A 5,734-nucleotide genomic window follows, 5' to 3' on the forward strand; every position below is an offset into this window, starting at 1 on the left:
TCATTATCAACAGAATATTAGGGTATTTATAATTGAGTAGCATTCAAATGAATCTGAAATTGGTATAACAGCTGAGAATATATATTTGTAGGTTTCACGATTTACATGGTAATGCAAGTAACAAAAAAGCATTTAAACTATCTATTACAAATACTGTAACCTGACTTTTATGATTTATTGACCTAGACATCATTATTTCTGTCATATCATTTCCATTTAATGTTCTCTCATTTACCTCAGAATTGTCTTACAACTAGTAACTTATTGAGATTTGGAAATAAATTCATCCCTTTATTTTATTATGCTAAAATCAATTATTCCTCCCATTTATTGATTAAAAATAATTAAAATTAGAGCAATTATTCATAATCTGATTTATTCACTAAAATTAAATAAAAACAAAGTTGAATGAACATCTTCAATTGATAATCCTTCTTCTACGACTTTAACTAATATGGAACTACTGTAAGTTCATCCTTTTTTTGGAAAGCCATCTGAAGTGCTGCTGGAAGTATTGAGAAAGATGTCTATTCCAAATTACTTTACTACAATCAAGAATCTTTGTTAGGGTGAGATTTAAATAGTTATTAATAGTCTTGTCTACTTGAAGCGTGGTTACAGAATCGAATAGAACCTCGAATAGACTTGAGGTTAATCAGTGATCACTTCTGCATGATTAGATTTCATTGAATGATTTTTAGATTTCAATGCACACCATTATGAATGTACAACTGTTAACAGTTAATTAACAAAGGTTCAATAGCATTTGAATTGTTATTTAAAAGGAATATTTTAAACTGTTTACTGATTATTATTTGTAATAAATCTACAAAATTTTACAGCTACTAAATTTAGGTTATCAACATTGACTCTCTTTCTTTGCTTGTTAGTCTTCTATTTGTTTATACAGGCAGACAGAAGGAACGAAAGCATTCATATATTTTTTTGAATGATGGAATGTTGAATATTTACTTGTCTTTTGTATAACACCTTAATTAATCAAATGAGTCCGTGCCTCTTCTACTGACGTACATGAGTCAACTTCCTAGATTTTGGTCGAGGCTGTTGTGTGGATTACTTTCATGTCTGCTTTATATGTGTGAGAACGGGTCAGCGTAACTGCTTGACAGACCATATCAGCCATGAATTTGACTTGGATGGCCACATGATCACTCCTCCCTTTAGGTGAGAGGAACTTTGTTTGGCTGACATCACCACTATGTGTTCAAGACAGACAAGTTTTGAAGGTCAAATCTGATAAGATCTCCATATCCTGGAGTGAAGCTAAAGTGAACGTGGTTATCAACAACTTGTAATCAAACGAATTTGTGGATAACTCCGCTTCTAAGTTTCACTAGTTTACGGAAAGTTCATTAAAACCACCTACTTTAAGGCTTTTATACCCGCTTGACTAGGATTTAAGTTTGTTCAGAAGGATGTCATACACTACACATTTTCGACTGTGGTATACTACGACCAATCCAATGACTTGCACTTTACACTTCAACCGTAAGCTCATCAGTTCATATGTTCCTGAGTCGTGTGTCACTGTCTCGATAGCTTGTTCGGTCAAGGTGCTTTTCATGCACAGTATAACCACACCACCCCTATGGTTTAGCTTGTCAGCCCTACAATGTAAGAGACCATGCAACTGAATTTCGTCATCGTGCACTTCCGATGTTAACGATGTTTCAGAAATGGCAATCAAAAGGGTTTTCTGCGTCCAACACCTTTCGGAGCTTCGCTATTTTATTTGGTCGGCTGCAAGCATTTGTTCAGCATGCCTCTAAATCTGTGAAAAAACTTCCCTTACCATCCAGATTAATCCGGATATAGTTTAGCTCCAGACTTTCAAAATGTGAAAACTTTTAGGTATAAGACATTCTTACTGTTTCAGCAGCGCTCGTTTGTTTCCATTTCTGCCGATCGCTTCTCAATGCGATTAACTGGTCTGAGATCCTCACAGACATATATTCTTGATCCAGTCAGTTTGTGTGAGTTTTTGAGTATGAAGTTTCTTCCTTCAATAGAAGCAAAGGTAACTATGAAGACGCGGCCTGTATGACTACCTTCAGAATCTACTTTGTCAAATTCTATAAGGCTTATGAATGCTTAGTTCTGCTACTGTTTCTGGGAGTAGTTTGCTTATTAATGACTTAATATGGATCAGATCATGTTGATTCCTTTTAGGAAGACTCTTTTAACTTGTAAAAATTGGCTAGCCTTTCAGTGAAATCCATTTGGTATGCTGTGAAGATTTGTTTGATAAACTCGCCTCATCTCTGCAGTCCGAATTGGCTTCAAGCGTGCAAGTCCCATTCTTTTTCCCCGATTTACTAAGCGCCACTGTAGAGGTATTGGTTTCTAACCACACGATCCTCTAAGCTGAACAAATAATTACTGATGAGCTTCATACTCAACATGTGACACTTAAAGAACGTCAAAAGTAGTGAACGCGGGAACAGTAATCCAAATGACATGGCTTGACTGTACAGGAGTGGTAACTCTGTGTAACTCTCGCTTTTTATATTGAATGTATTATTCTCTTTCCAGCCCAAAAGTGTTTTACAGAAGTGCTGGACGTCATATTGCTGATTGTCTTGCAGAGACAGTCAGTGTAGACAACGATATGACATCTGCGTAAATTATCATGGATTAGTTAGTCACATGATGACAAATCTACAATTCTGGGATTGAATCTATTATTGTAGTCATCAATCATTTAAGTAGACAATCTGTGTCAAATGATTAGGATCTAACCAAGCTAGATGGGAATGGTGTGATCAACTAGCTAACGCCAAAGCCACACCTCGCGATTAGTACTTAAGGTGGATTATACCCTTTGTTGTATCTAGGTGCTGTGGCAGCTTCGATGACGGTATAATACAAATGGTGTCATTACAAAAAACACATCAGTAAGAGTACGTAAAAGGAACAGAGTGTTATCACCACCTCATGGGACAGTCCATGAAGTGCGATTGACTGGTGCGTGTCCGTTGCCTTTGACCCTGACGAGAATTAGTGAACTGTTAGACATTCCGTGAACCGACTGCCGTATGAATTGGTTTAGGCTCAGTGACATTTTATTGGCCCTACATAGTGACAAGGATAAATGTATTACTGCCGAACCAGACCATAATTCCACACTGCTTTAAGCCAATTGTCGACCCATATTTTTTATTGACCAAATTACCTACAACGTTCAGGCTTCGATCGTACATTGCGTTGGTGTGGAAATCTGCGACTAAAACCGTCAACCCATATATTTCAAAGCTCTCTGTAACTTGTTTCTTCTTAGCGTGCTTAATTTTTCCTTGTGACCATGACCACCTCTGTGTATTCGTTATCCGTGACGTTGTTGACGTTCACCTTGATGACTTCATCAAAGTCTAAGGCTGGAATCACTATAACGCTCGCTGCATCCTCAAAATCTGACAGGTGCTAATCTAAAGCTGGCTGTTTATCTGAGGGAATGTTTTTGACTACATTGAGAAGCTAAATCGCCTCAAGAATCTGCAAAGAATTTGTATAACGGCATGCTTTGCACAGCCAGAGTAATTGTGGCTTCCAACACCTTTTATATACAGTGAGTACAGTTGTGTTTATTCGATCTATTTATACTCTTGTAGCACGTTATAAATTAGCGTTCACTTGGGAGCAGGGGCGACCTGAAACAACAACACAACATTCAGAACCAGTAAATGCCTTTGAAGTAAGAACGCGGTGTACTGGTACGACAGATATATTTTGAAAATTGAAAGACGCAGTTAGAGTACAAAAACGGAAACTTAATACAAAATACTTCAGTTCATTGCTCTGCAGGTTCAGCCTACGTAGGGCTTGTTCCTCTTCTTCCAGTACGTCCAATCTTTGCTGCCCTGCGATAGGAAATAACTGGCATCTGTAACGTCGAATATAATGATTTTTAATACCGTTACACTTTAATCAATCAAATCAACCGCTAAGAAATAATAACCATCAATAATCATAACAACTAATAGACGTGAGAGATAGAACGTGAATAAATATTGAGGATTATTAATATTATCGATGGACACAAACCTTGGGATATTCCACTTTCAAATTCTTGAAAATAAAGCACAGGCATCCAATGTGGACATTTTTTAGTCTAGACACCTTGTTTTTGACATACATTATTCTTATACTTTACTATGCACCCAACTGTGAAATTTTCGACTTTACATCGGTCGATTTTGAGATGTAAATTGGAGTTTGTCATATTACTTTTCTGGTTATAACTCCAAACTAACTCTCCATATTGTTGAGAAGCAGCTATATATCTTGAATTCTGGGCTGTTTTTGATATTATTTAGGTTCTATATCTGACCCAAACTGGAAACCAACGTCAATGTTGCATAACCTTTCTTCGAATGGAATACAAATCTTCTACAATCAATACATTGTACTCTAGGTGATAGGACTGAAAGACAGGTCATAAAAGGACAAGCTGTTTTACTTAATATTTTTGTTATAATGTACAAATGAATAAGTAGTAACCTTAAAATAATACGCAGTATAATAAGTACGCTAAGCTACTCCATATATCTGGACTGTGCCACTGCTTTTTAAGAGATTATGTCTGAAAAACTGCACATTGTAGAGTGTGCATCTTGATATATTCAAACGTATTCCTATTACTAACCGTCCGTACCAAAAAAGGTCTTCTTGGTAGTGTGGCTGGAAATCAAGAGAAGATTAAAGTGGACATCTTGGTGGCCACAATACATTTCTTTCTTTGAAATACTGGTCAACCGTGAGCACTTACAAGTAACTTCTTTTTGAAATTATGCACAGACCAACAAATCATATCACTATTATTATTGCTTACTATTGGAGATACCACAGATATTGTAGTTCGACAACACTTTGCCAGTAACAACTTCTATAATTAAACCGCGTCCACCCAGTGCAATCAAAATTCAGAAGCTAGGAGGTTTGAAGACATATTTAGTAGATAATCAATATATCAAGCATAAACTGATCAAAACTGGCTAGTGATCTCAGTAGACGTTGCGCACGCCGTTCCAAAACGTGATCTGGTGCGGATGCATGGCCGAGCGCCTACAGCTAAATGAGTTCATTAAAACTAATATGGTCAGCATCCATTGTCGAACACTCACAGAGCTACTGATTTTAGGGATTTATTTACCGCTACACTATTATCGGCAATCTATGTGCAAGCTTTATCTTTAATTAAACATTTTCTTATATTTTCTTTAAAATCATCTGATTGGTTACTTTGATTTTTTGTACAAACAAATGACCATGTCCGTCTTCGCACCTTCGCTTCCGTCTTTACCCTATTACTTTCTAATCGAATTGCTAGATTTTCCGCACAGCATATAGCAAGTGGACTACCGCATAAAGCGATAATTGTCTGTTCTAAAAAGAATGCTATCGTAGAACGGATTGATTCACGTCGATGCGAGGTAAACTAATTCACCTGGAACCGTATTTAAAAAGCATGAAGAGAGTGAAAAGAAATGAAGTAGTTTCCACTGGTTCGGGACAAAAACTAATAACAAAGACAGCTTCCACTCTTTAAGAGTTGTCAAATTCTGTAATTCGCCGTCGACGGAAGAGGTTCGAGAAGTCCTAGGAGTCCTTCCAGAGAAAACCTTGCTGTTGAGGTGAGAAGAACTTTAAAGATGATAAGTATTCTTATATACGACGGTATGCAAGAATACTGATCATCCTCAAAGTTCTTCTCACC

The sequence above is a fragment of the Schistosoma mansoni genome (assembly GCF_000237925.1).
Source record: "Schistosoma mansoni, WGS project CABG00000000 data, supercontig 0013, strain Puerto Rico, whole genome shotgun sequence".
In the NCBI taxonomy this organism is placed as follows: Eukaryota; Metazoa; Platyhelminthes; class Trematoda; order Strigeidida; family Schistosomatidae; genus Schistosoma; species Schistosoma mansoni.